The sequence below is a fragment of the Lepisma saccharinum genome, chromosome 14 (assembly GCF_977018435.1).
Source record: "Lepisma saccharinum chromosome 14, izLepSacc3.1, whole genome shotgun sequence".
Lineage (NCBI taxonomy): Eukaryota > Metazoa > Arthropoda > Insecta > Zygentoma > Lepismatidae > Lepisma > Lepisma saccharinum.
In genome coordinates, this window is record NC_139242.1 from 29,854,085 (window position 1) to 29,870,258 (window position 16,174).

The 16,174-nt window shown below is 38.0% G+C and overlaps 1 protein-coding gene across 6 annotated transcripts in view; it reads left to right on the plus strand.

The window, feature by feature from the left end:
- Positions 1-2,589: 2,589 nt before the first annotated feature.
- The window catches only part of Eph (Eph receptor tyrosine kinase), a 359,408-nt gene continuing 345,823 nt past the window's right edge, over positions 2,590-16,174 (plus strand). For 5 of the 6 annotated variants that reach the window (XM_083135337.1, XM_083135333.1, XM_083135336.1 and 2 more), the window contains exon 1: positions 2,590-3,032. The gene's annotated coding sequence lies outside the window, so the exon portion shown is untranslated. Of the gene's footprint in view, positions 3,033-9,306; positions 9,425-16,174 lie in introns of those variants that run through there. The other variant, XM_083135334.1, reaches the window with a different exon arrangement.

Sequence of the window (16,174 nt, forward strand, 5' to 3'; positions counted from 1 at the left end):
CTGTCCCTCTTTCATTCAAAGTCTGTCGTTTTCCTTTTCAGCTTTTCCTGCAAAACTTCCTGTCAGCAAGCAAACCAAATTACAGAATTTTTATTGCTCCTCCCTTGCATCAACTTTCATTCCTACTTTAGGCCTGGATTTATGGCACGTACCCGCTACTGCAGGTCAACCTCGCCCTATGTTTGGTGTTTGCTCCCTGAAGCAACGGTGTCCATTGTTCAAAGCGAAACCTTTGTCAGTGGGGAACGGCGAAAAATAGTCTCGGAATACACCCTGGTCGTAAACAAGCTCCCGCCACCCTGACATTGCTGTCAGCTTCCCTCTGAAGTTCGATAAAACTACTTTGTGAAATGTATTTAATAACGAGTGAAAATGTAGACAGTGGATACTACATGTATTTTGCTCATAAACTTGAAGGCTAAATTTACAGAATAAAAAGAACAGCTACAACATTCCTTCATCTGATTTACAGAAAGGCTAATCGGGACTGGACCCACAGTTTAAAGTGGGGTTCAAATCACAATGTGCCTTCACCGGGTATCGAACCCGGGACCCCTTGATTACAAGGCGACGATGCTACTACTGTACCATCGGGGAGTCCCCTCATAGAACAAAGTTTCCTCCTACGATGATTATACAGAACTTAGTGTCCTTCCTTCATTTGAAATCTATTCTATATCAGCCTCAGTATTTCGTTATTACAATCCAAGGAATAGTATTCTCCTTAAATAAGAAATAAAGAAATAAAAAAAAACATTGGAAATAATCTTCAAACGGACGTAAAAAAATCGAATCCAACCACCTTCAGAATGCGTGAGGGAAACATCAAGAATTTTCTCAACAAAGACATATCCGAAATTTCCATAACATTCTAATAATTTCGCAACCCGTGCAAATAATCACGTGGTAAAATCTTGTCGTGGTTCCCTGTAAACACTAAAATCACCAAATTACTTCTTTCCATAATACCCGTATTTTCTCCTCCTCTTTAGCTCTCAGCTGTTCGGAGTGGGATAATGCAAGATTATTTGTCCCTAATTATCTCCTTCTCTTAGTCTTGCTTATATCTTGGACTCCTTAATAACTTTTCCCAACAACTCCTTATGAATTTGTACTGCCATGTTTCCTACAATGCTTTTCCTACTTCCTAATAACAATCACTTCTGTACACCCTTTGATGTAAAAATTAAATAATAAAAATAAACCATATCCGTCGGTCCGTTTATCTTTCCAACCTATAGAGCTGAGACTATTTTTACAAGATAAACCTCGGACGCAGACATTCCACGATCTTTTGGCCCCTCCTTCCACCTTCTCTACCTGCCCTTTTACTTGATGTTATTCAGAATTGTATTAGTATCTGGAGTACTATCGTAACATAAAGTTATTAACCTGGAATAATTTTTTTAAAAAAAAATTGGGAGTAACGCTGTGTTTCGAAAGAGTATAGGAAATAAGTTTACTTATTCATTCATGCCTCTCTCTAGAATAGGCTTCTTATTTTGACTTAATACACGCTTATCAACGTTTCTAATTGAAATACTTTATTCCAAGCAAACAAGTATTTGCAACTGATTAAAAATTTTGCTTTTATTTTTTCGAGACATTCGAGACGAGACGAGACTTTTGAAAAGCCGTCCCGTCCCGTCTCGTGTCTCGTCTCGAAAACGAGACGGGAAAGGCATTCCGTCTCGTCCCGGCTCGAATTTCAAAAGGCTTGTCCCGTCTCGTGTCTCGTCTCGTTTTCGAGACGAGACACGAGACGAGACGGGACATGTCCCGTCCCGTGAGCAACACTATCCAGAAGTAAAAAAACAATCACTTGAAGGGGACATAATGTGTACAATTCAAGATTTTCACCGCATCAGTAAATTTCGAAAATTTCTCGTCTCTAAAATTTCCCGACCTTGTCGGGAAATGGAGAATTGTTTGTCCAGAACGTCAGCATTATTAATATTCCCTTCCCAATCCCGTCCCATCCCTATTTACGACAGTCAACATGATTCTAATGTATCTTGTAAAAACGTTCTCTTGTTATTTTGTTGAACATGGCAATTAATTGCTATAAATGACAGCCTATAAATCGCAAAGATTTGTAATAAAATATCGCTGGGCTGAAATTTCACAATTCAAATTAAATGAACTACTTCCATATATATCAGGGGGGGGGGGGGTCACAGGTTTAAAGACCCAACTTTCTCAGTGTTCCTTCATCAATTTAAGATTCATCGTCACGATTACCCAAAAGGGACGGAAAAAGACTTAAAACACTAGCACACGAGACTTAAATGTTACTCTTTGTGCTCTGCATTGCTATAAAACCCAAACACTGATGTTGATAGATCCTTTCGTACATATTTGTGGTGTGGTGGATTTCCGAATTTCTCGTCAGAGTACAAAAAAAAATTGAAGAGACGACGAATGAAATCACTTTTCATCTTGTCTAGGCACTCGTAACGAAACTGCTTCCCGCGGAGAGAGGGAGCTCTTCGACAGGCGGACATTCGTCACTGCGCATGCGCCGTGCGCGTCAGGCTGCGCCCTCAGCGGTGGCCAACCCAAGCATTCATTGACAGGCCAGTGTCGGAGCATTGGAAGTGCGGGAATGTAGGGTGCGTTGCGGTGTGTGTTTGTAAATATTTCCCTTTGAAAAAGGCCACTCTGGTATCGCCCGGTGATAAATATTTACAGAAAGTGATAACCGAAAGCATCGTCCGCTATCCTGATAGCCCCGCGGAGAGTGATTCTGCAATGATATAGCGGGAATTACAGTTTATTTGGCAATTGGGATGCAATATGGCGTCCTGACGAATCACAGGATGTGTTAGTGACTTGTGTGTTGTGTAGAATTCCCCCTCTGTGGACCGTAGTGAGGAATGCTCGTTACATGTGGATAATTGTGAATGTGTGTTTTAAGTAAGCTTTGTGCAGTACTTGCGGATTTTATCCTTTTTGATAGCAGTGCGCCTCTTCGATCGGTCCTGAACGCGACGAGATAAGAGGCTCAGTGTACACCCCCGTGTTTATAATTGGTAAGTGGGTAGTTTTAATTTGGTAGCATGCTTCGTGTTACACATAGTTTGTATTTTGTACAATGGCTAAAACGAGTAAGAGAAACGATTGTGTTTTGTTTTGAATTCCTTCAGTTAGCTAACGTTGAGTTGACGTGCTGTTAATTTGATCAAAAGTTATCTTGCGTTGATATTTATTTAATTAAATAAGAAGTTATTTAACTGCAGTCTGTCAAGCTTGCCATGTAAATTTCGGTCGTGATTGTTGAGTTTGTCACAGAGACAGTTATTAACAATAAATGTAACCGTTGATATATCTTGTTTACGTCAAGTACAGTTTGGTCGTTCTTGCAGTTTTGTCTAATTCATTGACATTGCGTTTGTATATACGAAATTCGACCTGGGATATATTAAATTGCGCTTTCGTCGTCTTTGTTATTTCTTTTCGGAATCAGTCTTTAGTTTTTCACCGAGACGCCTCTCGCGACTACCAGAATGAATGTTTCAAGTCTCGATTAGCCTTTTTTGTGCATTGTAAATAAACATTGTACGAGAGACGTTTTGAGGTTGCTAAGTTTGAAAACTTTCAAGATGTCTTTCTTTCGGATCGGTCGGTGTCAATGGAAGGAAGACCTGGGTTTTTTCCCCCCTTGCAAGGAGGCTCTAGCGAAGTGGTTGCGTTTTACGTTTCAAGCGGTCGGTCTAAAGGGGTCTGGGACTTCGCTCCGAGCAGCGGTGAAGGTTGATCGGCCAAGTACCGCAGAGCACATTCCCCGCCTGTGTTCGTTCTGGCCTGACCTTGATACCTTGCTTCCAGCTAGGCTCTGTGTATGGAGCTGGAGAAATGGTCGTGCTTGCAAATGAAGCGAGCGAAAAAGGGGGGAAAGAAAAAGACCCTCGTGACTGCCCCGAAGACGAAAGCAGCTAGCGTTCGTTCCTTCGCTGGCCTTTTTTCTCTTCGCGAGCGTTTTGAGAGATTTTTCCAGGTGTATTCTATCTCTCTCTCTTTCTCTGCCCGAACTTGGCGTGCGTGTAACTTGTTAAGTCGCTTGCACGAGTCTTTCTCTCTCTCTCCTTGCATCGCATAATGAATCAAAAAGAGGTTTGTTTATGGGTTTGTGCCACGTAGATCTCCGCTTCGGGGTCAGCGACGAGTTTTAGGAGCGGGGATTGGGGCAAGTCAGCCGGCGGGATTCGCACAGGTCTGCGACGCAAGAGGTTCCGGGTTCGAATCCCGTCCTGGGGATGGGTGTTCTTTGTGGTGTCCTTTCATCAGTTTCATCATAATCTCTCTTCGCGATGAACCAATAGTGGAAGGAAAGCGACGAAAAAATAATCGAATTCGACTTCTGATAGTAGCGCACCGTTTCAGTTTTTAGGTGTTCATTTTTTTTTTTTAAGCTGCAGTTCCTCTTTTTGTTTGTGTACAAGTGAGATATTTCCAATACAACATAACACATTTGAGTTTTGGCATACTTGTTTGCACGTACATAACTGTTGTCCAGGAAATATGATGCAAATTCAAAAACGCTACCTGAGCAAATGGTATCAGTTTAATTTAACACTATAATAAACATAATAATAGTAATCCGTGGCTCGAGAACCCTAGAAGGACCATAGGCTATCTCCCACAATCCTACGTAGAGGTGTGGAGACCATAATGGTGCGACGTTGGGTCAGCACGTCGAACCCTCAGTCGTTATAGGAGATATCCGAGGCCGGGTTACACTACTCACTCGTAGCTCCCCAATTTCCTCACGATGGTGGGTTGCTACCGGTCCTGTACACAGTCCGAGAACCCAGAGACAAACAAGGCGGAATCGAACCCATGCCGTCCCGCAGGCGGAGCCCAAAGCACAGCGCTTTAGCCCGCACGGCCACGGAGGAGGACTTAATTTAACATTGCATTGCTCTGAAAGAAAAAGTGGCGGAAGGGGGACGTTTGAAATTATTAGCAAGCTCTGTGTTGGTAGTTCATAGTGAAGCGGAAAAGAAATGGCACAAATAGTTTTGGTGTTCGATTCAGAATGGGGAGGAGTGGTAAATTTCAGTTGCTTAGTTCCAATGCCTGTGCCGACCTTTTGTTTAAGTACACTTTATGCACAGATAGGCTAATCTGGACTGGACTTGCAGTTTAGAGTGAAATTCGAAGCACCGTATGCCTCTACCGAGTATCGGTCCCGGGACCCCATGATTACTAAACCATAAAGTTAACATTACGCTATCGGGAAAGCATAATATTAGGAGTAGATCCAGTAGCCTTTACCTTATCACAGTGGACATTTGCTGTGTCCGACGCGACGTAAGTATACAGTCACGACACCGAGTTCCAAATATAAAATTCAATGGAAAACTTATCAATATCCACCAAAATTGTCGGTAATCCTGTATGTGTGTGATGTTTTGGATTTAATTATGAGTCCTCTTTATTAATTTAGTTGAGAGAACACTGACATTTTCAAATCGAACGGGCACTAGACATCCCGTTTCAAGTTTCATGGACTTGAATTTCATGATATCAGTAACAAACAAACTCTGACCATCGTGGTTTGAGGTTTTTTGAGTTGAATAGTTTGCAATAAGTGCTAAGTTATTCGTACACACTGAGACTATACTCTTTGAGAAATAATATCAAATCAATAATTTCGTCCGCACTGTGATAAACTTCACAAATTACGGGAGAAGACAATGCTGAAATTCTGTGGAATATTTACGTAAGCACAAAATTGTCCGTAGACTCTTAGTATTGAAGTGAATTATTTGCTCCAAATACTTCATTAGATACAATCTGGCAATGATATAATTTGGAGTATTTCTTAAAGTATCAATTTCGAGTTGTTTTTGTTTCGGTTTCACCCGGCCTTGCTGCATGTTATACGAGTAGTAATGCCGATCAATTGTGTTTCAATATTTAATTTTTATCGAATTTGGACAATAGACAAGTGTCGTTGTTATTGATATGCTGTAGACTATTTAAAATTGAGAATACATATCTATAAAATTACTTTAAATTGAAAATCTTAGGTATACATTTTTAAACTCGCCGTAATGTCCACTAACTTGGAATACAAGTTTGGAAGTTTGGCTTACACGTACAGTTACTGTTTTTGCGGGAAGCTAGAGATTTGGATATTATTTTGATTAGATTTTACTCTTGTGCACGAAAAGAATTTGGGGCTGGACCCGTTGATTCGCTCCTACCCATTCGTCGAAATCTCCTGTCCGAAATGTTCTCTCTTGTCATGTTACAGGTGTATGAACTTTACGTGGGCGTGTTAGGACATGTTCTCCCCGTGCGGTTGTCCCGAGCTCCCCGCTAGGAGCAGTCTTCTATGGGCCTTGATGTCCGGGACACTTGAGATTTATTTTCCATGTAGTTTCGCTCGCTCACGTATGCCGCAACGAATGCCGATCTTTTGTGCGAAACATTTTCCTTGATATTGGGTTGGTATTGTATTAGCCATAACCTCACCTAATTGTGGCGTTATTAAAATAGTTGTGTGGACTTTTAAAAAAGGTCGGATCGTGCTAGTTTCGTTACAACAATCTGGTTACGTGTGATTCTCTGAATTGGGTAAATTTTAGTTTGAAATAGAGAAAACATCTGCTTGTGCCCATGATTTTTTGGAAAGTTCGCCTTGAAAACCGGGAATTATACTTGAATTTTATCATGGTCTTAGAGTGTCCCCTGTAATTTTTAATTCAGTGTGAAGTTTAATTTCTTTGTGTTCATAATCCTTACGGAATGTGGAAAGTGAGTCAGTCAGCTGGTACTTTGTGAATATTATTAAGAACACGGCATTTACAACATTTCAAGAGTGACAACAAATTGAGAGGATTATTGGTTGATGTGTGTACAGAAATGTGTACAAAAGTATTCTCTGATTATATTTAGAAAAATGTGCAAAACTATATAAACGTTCGTGAGATCTCGTTTCAAGTGTTGAAGATTGACATTCAGTGTTGATATACTGAAACAAATTGTCATTTGTCTATATTCATCTCTAATATACAAAATTGTGAGGCACTCATTCTCTAATAAATACTTTGTTTTTAGGCAGTAGTAAATGCAATAGATTTAAATAGATTGCGTTTCATTCTGATTCTATTTTACCCATTAAGAGAACTTATCGTAGCTATTTGTAGGTACTTACTGTGCAGGTATTTCACCGGTTTTCACATTCGTTAATTCACTGGACAACACACTATTTTTGTGCGGTTTGCCCACCGAACATAATTTCCTGAACGTGAAATGTCCAACCAACCATTTCTTAATATATATATATATATATATATATATATATATATATATATATATATATACTTTACTAAATTTACATCGCTGAACACTTCTAAAGATTGAAGAAGCATGAGGATTGTGTTTTGTATCACGGTACGAGCGAGACCTTTGACCAAGACAGTTTCCAGGCCTGTTGAAATATATATTTTATAACGATCTCTTCTAAATATGCGCTACATTTTTAAACCCCACTGCTGCGGATGTAATATATATATATCACCTCCCCTGTCTCTGTGCCTTATAGTTCCATGAAGTTTCATCCTTGTGCAATCGGCTGTGGGAAATATTGTTACCCGCACTATATATTTTTTTCAACTTGCCTCGTTGTCATAAATGATCATTAGAAAAATTCTTCCAAGTTTGTCTTTGAAGGCAGTCACAGAAATGTGCACTTGAAATTCGCACTGGTGATGTATTAATTAATATTTGACGTGACATGCATATCTACCCACTAGCAGCACGGACTTGTTCTTTTTCTTTATAATTTAGAAATTTTACTGGTAAATTGTTTTACCAGTGGTAAGTTTTAAAAGTCTTGCACATTTCATGCATTTATAAAAACTCAACAATCAAAATTGTTTAGAAATGATGTAGTATACTTTTAATTTATATCACTTATACACATCGGCAGTAATTATTGGTGATGCTATTTCTGGAATCCTAGGAAATACACATTCAAGTGTCGTGTTTTTGTTAAACTTACTTGATGAAAAAGAAATACACATGTGTATTACTTCATGCATAGGACCAAGGAAAAGCGGGGGGAGAAATGAACCCCTCCCGAAACGTAAAAAAACTAACAAACATCCAATGTACGTGGACTGGTAACAAAGTAATTTATTGATTCAAAATGTACCTCTAGCGTTCCTGCGGGCAAATAAAGTGCCTTATGCATTCCCCTCCTTTTTAATGATATGCTAAAATTCTGACAATATTTCGTAGATGGATGTGGTAACAAGTTTGAAAACAAAAAGCATTTTCATTACTAAATAATTTAATCACTTTTTATTTGTAAGAAGTACGAAGGAGATGAAACATTGTGCATAAATATTGAATAAACCGGATAACTTTTTACGTAAGTGTCGTATCAAGTAATGCTTGTGTGGTTGACAAATGAAATACTTCCTTGGAGGTTATTTCACAACACTAAAATTAAGATTTACGTTTTGGCGCAAACTGTGAATGAAATCATGTTCGCTTTCGTTCAGAATGTTAAGGTTTAGTAGTTCTGCAAGGGAACGATATATTATTTGTATCCAGCCCTCCGTAGTGCCTTATTTCGATTATATATTTCCATGAAAGTTCCACAACCAACGTTTATACGGGAAATAATTAAAATATAACTGTTAAAATTATAAAGCATTCGGATAATCAAAGAATCATGACGTCATCTATATTCCTTGAATATCGGGTCCACCTTGATATTATTCATCATACTGGTCATTGTTCTGTGTTTTTTTCTTCTGTAATATGTACGTACCAACCCCGGCCTGTCTCCAATTTGACAGTTTAAATTTGTTGTCGGCAATGACGTACTGTCGGTCAGGTTAATATATTACTAAAATGTGAAACAATGAAAACTTCTTCACCAATGAAACGACAATGTCGCAATATACAGATTTTAAACACTTGAACAAGAACAACCTGTAGACAAGGTTGTTTAGCACAGTTTATGGAAAAGCGAATGTGGATGGATGTCACTAGCGCCATCAAACGGTTGGATGGAAATTTTAAGTTAACACAAAGACATGGGTAAGTAACATAATCCGCGACCTACATGAAATTCTTAAGTGATTTACGAAATTTTATCAAATTACATGGTAGTGTGTATTATTTTTATTACATTTTGTTTATACCGTAAAGAAAAATCTTACTGCGTTTGACATTTTTAATTGTCTATAATGCAACACTAGCGCATAGATTTGGAACTAGTTTCATGGATGAATTCACTTCTTGCCGTCGTTTCGTCATCACGAGGAGAACAATGAATTGACACAATCTCTATACTTCTAAAGCCTTGCTTCTAATAATCTTGATATGTATGGGTGAGATGTGACGAAGTACTTCTGCTTTTGGTTTTAAGAACCAAAAATGCTGCTTGAATTTACCAGAGGTTAGCATGCATTTATTTTATCGTTTGCTTTTTGTAGCTTCAGTTTAATTTTATTTCACAACTGGTAGTTGCAGTAATATACACAGAATTTCTCGTATTTACATAGTGATTGAGCACCAAGATTTCTGTTTTTATAACATCTACTTTCAATTAATTTGTTTTTCATTCTGTGTTGTGCCCATGTGAAGTACGTGGGAACTATCATAGCATTTGTGAAAGCGTGATACACAAGAATAAAATAAAACACGAATTAATTAATCTGAAAGTTTCGAATAAATTGCGTGATTTTTTTATTAACATTGCCAATTTAGTATTGATTAGAATTTCGCGTAATGTCAGCCAAAAAAGACCAATATTCGGTATTTTTTTCTGATAGCAATCCAATGAAATATGATCATGAGATGTTTTTTTTAAAAAACAAAAAAAAATTCCATCTGTTTATGACGATTTCAGTTCTCTCTCACTTTATGTATGTGTGTGTAAAAAAGCATCAGAGTAAATTGCAGTCTCGTTGAACAATTTTAAAGCTTTACCCAGGTAATTAAAGAATGTGAAATTGTTTACTTGGAGTTTAATATGAACATACTTTTTTTTAGACTGTTGTCAACATTAAAGAAGGTAATCACATTTCCACTTGATAATTGGTCACTATTTAATTTTTTGTTAACATATTTTTTATCATACTGAAAGCGGAATTGATGTTGTCAAATCACGATCTGGTTTTATAAAGGACTTTTACATTTCAGTCTGACGGATTTTCTAAAATACAATATAGAATGAGAGTTTTATAATGTTTTGATGCTGCTAGGATGAATGAAGAAACGTAAAGTGACACTTTTAGCTTTTTGTGAACGAATGCAACCAGCAGTGAGAGTTTGAATATTACTCTAACATTATATTTTGCAGAATGGTGAATAATATAGTGTAGTTGACTTAAAATGTGTTCCTGATACTAGTTCAAGAATCTATTAAGCACCTACATCACATGATGATTCTCCTATTTTATCGTTGGGTGAAATTTAATTCGACGACCGCAGCAACTTACATGGGCCTGTTTGGCTCGAGCCCACCCAAATTTTTGCTTGTTTTATTTTAGAAATAAAATCCCCTCACTGAAGAAAACAAATCGTTAAATTGTACATTTTAAAGAGTTCCCACAACTTAAAAATTATGAGTGTTTTCAAAATGTTTCCTACAACGCCAGGGGTCCCGGGTTCGAATCCCGCCCTGGGCATGGATGTTTGCGAGTGTCCTTTCATCATATCATCACTCATCTTCGCAAATTAACCAAAAGTGGCACAAAAAGCGAAGTAAGATAAAGCAAATCAATCATTCAAAATTTTGCATGATAATTTGTTACATCTTCAATAGGATACTTGTCAGTCAGTGTCCTATACAAGGGCCCCCCCGCAGGATTTTTCTCGGGGGCAAGTTCATAGAAACTTTTATTATAATAATTATTATTATCATTGCTATTATTTTTATTATTACTACTACTATTGTAAAAATTACATACATTTGTTATTGCCATATTCTGTGTATCTGTATGCAATTTGCATAACTGCATACTGACGAAAAGCTGTTTTTATAGTTAGATAATCAGTGTAAAATAGACTGTATGCTTAAATGTAACCCTACTACAAATAATAATAATAAAAGTTGCTGCTGTAACTTACGGCGCATAAAACCACATTTTTGTTATAAAATATAGCTATAATTTCACCATTCGAATTGCATTAACTCTTTCCAGAAATCTCAAGGGGCAAATGCCCTGCCTGGCCCCTCCCTTCGGGCGCCCTTGGTCCTATATCGAAAATTTTTTCATAATTTACCCGGGTTAGGCAATCTTCGAAATACACAATTACGACTAAAAGAAGCATAATAGCCACTATGAAATTCATGCATTTCTCTCAGAAATTGTCTGAGAGGGTTTTTAAATGTAAAAACATTTCGGCCAAGGAACAAAATAAGGCGTATTAGGGTAAGCTCTCGGCCTAATTATATATTATTGCATAAAATATAATAAAACAAATTTCAGAGTTCAGCCCGCCCAATGTTTTCAAAAGTTGGTGCTACTGCCCCATTTTTAAAATATAGATTCTATTTAAATCTCGGCTGCACTTGTATTTCTGATTACGTACATTTATATTTTACTAGGTTCGATCCGTATACCTAATACCTGCATTCAATTTACCCTCATGGGTTTTGTTTTCGTTCTCACTGTGTTCTTGGTACCGTAACGTATTTTCTGACCGCGATACAGATGGCGCTGTCTTTCCGCTTCTGAGGAAAGCGTGATGTCCCAATCTGTCTTTTTCTTGAAAGCGTCACGACATTGAGGGACCTTGAAACCTTTCTGATAGGATCCCATTGAGTCGAATGCACCTTTTCGGCTGCCCTTGCACAGCAGCGCCAAACCGTGCGATGTTTCAGCGGAATTGGTGGCAAGCGACCGGAAAATTGGACGTTGACGATGCACAAAGGCTTTGTTTGTCGGATCCCGAAATTAGACTGCCGTTCGGTTTTCCGACCACCCCGACGGGGGGATAAGGGGAAGAAGGAGACGTTCCGCTGAAGATAATCCCCCCCTTCCCCCCAGTCTTCGCCCTTGTTCCACAAGAGCGTTTTGTTCAAGGAGTAGTGTTCGCAAGACCTGGCAGCACTGCGACGACTTGTTTTTTTTTTTTTTTGTTATCACAGCTTTTTTGAAAGACACCTGTGCTTGGTTTCGTCGATATGGAAATGTACATAATGAAATTCGTTGGTTTTGTTGATTCATACAGATACTGTATAACGTTAACTCGAGACAAGATATTGTAATATAAAGTATTTATAGTATCTGTTAGATTAGGTTACAATTAAGGTGCAAGTTATATCGTCAGGTTAATTACTTAAAAGAACCTTGCACGTTTTTCCACTGTACCTTTTTATGTATGAAATCGAACATTGCCCTTGCACTGTTTGAGACAAACGCTACTCCTGATATTCAAAAGTTATCTTTCCCGACGCGATAAAATTTGCTTTTCAAACTTCATTATGGATTTTTTCGCAGACCAACCGAGTCCTTATTTAAACAGTAATCTATCCATGAGTAGCATTAAATATTTATATTTCGGGTTCACTGGCACATGAAGTACTGAACTGTCTCACCACGAAACCTTTCAAAATTCAGATATTTCATGATGTCAGATATTGACTTGTAATGTGAACCTACACACACACCTACATGTATATAATGTAAAATGTATGAAATTTTAAAACCAGTTTTCAGGAAACACTAATCTCAAACTCATGTGTGGCTAATCTTTATGATAACATCCGAACACCTGATGTCTTTGAAAGAAATGTTGGTGTTATCAAGCAATAGTGTTTATAGACTTGTCAGAAAAGTTATATTTAGGCTACTGTCTAATTTATGTATGCTGTGGTATCCAGGCTATACTAGACGCACACCACAGTATTTTTGTAAAGAAAACTTTTCGGCTGTTTTTCTCTCATTTTTGCAAAGAAACTTTATTTTCCTTCCAAATCTCAACTTTCAGCATTCTTGCTCTCATATTTGAAACACGGCAAGTGTCTAATTTGAACCCTGGTAACTTTCATCACTCCGTTGTGACCCATGATGTATTTCATGGAATTATGTCTTGATTTTTGGTTAACAGATGCTCTGAAATCTTGCTAGAGTTAAGCGCTTGCGAACTATATTGCCAGGCCTGAAATTATCTCTGGAAGTGTTCAAATTATAGGCGCGGTTTACTTTGCCTGTGCAATTTTGTGATCTAGGTCTAGGCTATGTCAGTTTTTTCCCCCCGCATAATTCCAGAAACGGCCAGGTAGGGTCGCGGATATGAAATGCCTCCGTAGAGAAATCCATATCTCACGAGCGTGTGTGTTTAACAACAGGTAAATTAAACATGAAGGTATTGTATGGTTACAATGCCGCAGGTACACTCGAAACTGAAGAAAAAAATGGTCAAACGTCGAGTGTCTTTTATAAATTCATTATCCTATGCGATCGATGTGCTTGTTCAAGGCAAGTTTGAAACCGTAACCCAGTTTTAATATAGAGGTAGAGGCGGCGAGTGGTCACAAGCCCATTACGACAATAGCTTCTCGGTGAAAGGGGGTGTAATTTGACCCGATTCGATTGACACGAGGAGTAGATTTATTGAACACATCTCCAGGCAGATTTTATGTCAACTGTTGCTCTTACATGTACGGACAAGTCATTCGTCATCCCGTGAAACACACAGATCTAATATTACCTGTATGATTGGAGCCTGCATAGAGACGTTTGTCACCAACACTCATGAAAGTTTGCTGGCGTTGCTTTTGTTGTGTTGCATCAGAATATGCTTATCTTAGGATTTACCACTTTACTCTTAAATTGGTTGACGTTGCACCCTAGACTGCATTTTGCAGACTAACGAGGCTGTGGCGTCTGGACTCATGACCAGTATATGTTTGTGATTGCCCCTTCATCTACTTCATATCACTCTTTCATCCTCATCTTCGCATTTGGCCAAAAAGTGGCAGAAACGCAAGTATAAATAACTTCAATCAGTCTATCTTTTAATTGGTTGGTATACTTATGTGTAAAATAACACTGTGTGTATTTGGGGTTCGGGTCGTGGAGAACATGTTACTAAAACTCGTGGTACGGTGTTCGAGTCCAGACTTAGTAGTGGGTGTTTCCGTACGAGAATTCCTTTTTCAATTTCATCTAGTCAGATCATCCTAATCGTTGGAATTAGCCAAAAGTGGCAGAAAACAGGCGTAAAATTTTAAACAATGAATTACAAGAGTCCGGGTGATCCCTAGAGCTGTTTATGCATGTTCAAGTCTCCGGGTTTCGTTCGCCAACCCGAAAATGCAGTAACTATGATGCAGTACAATACTGACTGTACTAGACTGAGATTGCAAAATCTTATTGTTAAGACACTGAAGTTGATGACCTAAAACCTCTCAGAAAATGACCTAGAATGATGACCTTTTAAGTTATTTTAAAAAATAACCTATAATTAATTTTTAAGCTTCATTAAAAAGCACTGAAATGTTATGTATTTTTCTTTATATTTTTACTTGAAGGTTAGGCCTATATAAAATATACCGCAAGGTTTTCTGTATGTCATTCACCTCCTTTAAGAGTAGGCCTTGGACGATACAGTAGTTGGTCAGTTTTTTTTCTGTTTTAATATGACAAAATTCTACTTTAAAATTTCAGATTAAAGCCATAATAGTGGCCAGCAAGGAACCTCAAAGTTGGCTTTAAATTTACCACAATTAATTATTTAGATTCCTCTTAAAAATAATATTGTGCTTTTGCATTTGATCATGTTTTCGAATAATGGCGTATTTGTTAGGAAATTCAAAATATGCAAGTTATGCTAGTTAAATGCATTTAAAATTTACGAAGCAACACGCGAAGAAGCAAAAAGAAACCCAAGAAATTATTGAACTGCAAGGAAACGACAAAAAATATTTATAAATAACCTAAAAACCAAAGAAAGCCAGAAAATGGCAAATAATGTTTTCTGGTTTTAAGTGAAGGGAAACTGACTACAATCAGTTTTATCATTAGGAAGAGGAAATTTGTGTGAGGCAGATAATGAAGTGTTTGTGATTAACAGCGTGCGATAGAGCGTAATTACAGAGGAAGTTTATATTTATTTATTTAAAACTTCACACTACAGGCCCTTTTATAATGTTGTACATGTAATTATAATTGGAACATAAACATACAGTTGATACATGACTCTGAATTACATAATTATATAAAACAACAGTAAGGTCACACAGATTGACATTGTATTTAAAATATGTAAAAGTAAATAGAGAGACTGTACGAAGTTATAGCGTGGTGATAGAAATCACAGTACACAATTAAGTGATTAACGTACAAGTAACAGATGGGAATATATTTCTTCACTTTTTGTATTTGTATTAAAGTGAGTGTTCTTTATTCCAAATATACACCGTAGTTTTGGAAAGTTGTTGAAGTGTTTGTAAATTAAAATTTGGACAGTTTTGTTCACATCAACCATTTCCATAATTAACAGCTTTTCAAAAAATCTTGTCCACTCGACGCAGCCACATTGATCACAGATTACTCAAAGGCTCCGATATTTTGATCAGTGAGCACACAGCGTCAAGTAAATGATCTGTGTGCTCCAAGAAATCTTGCTCACCGAGCATCGCTCAGATACTCGACGCGCCCCATATCATCACCCATTTTCATCGTTGCGATTAGCCAAAAGTGGCGCTAAATAACGCAATGTATTTAACTCAACGCGTATTAACAATACCAGAACAAGCAAGAAGGGACGCACTATTTCTTGTAAGACTGCATGACACCCTCTGTCACTCTTTGTCGTTATTGGAACTCTGCTTCATTAAACTGGCCCATTCATTATTCTTTTAGTGCCGAATTGCTCTGGAAGCACTTTTCAGCCCTTGTTAGCGGCATAGTTGATCTCGGAGACATGGCTGAAATACTGTCGCCATTCTGCAGCATGCTTTATTGGTTCGCCTTTTGTTGGAGTTTTTGGACAGGCACCAAGAAAGAGGATTTCCCCTTTGGCACGGAACAGCTGCTCTGTGCACTGCAGAGGAACCTCGGAGCAAGTTTGTTAGCTTCAGAGGTACCCCAGAAGCAGTGTGGCCACCCTCCCGATAAGAAAAAGTGCTGTTTAAACTCTGAAATTATGCTAAATGCTGTTAAATTGTGCTAGGTTTTATTATGATCGGATG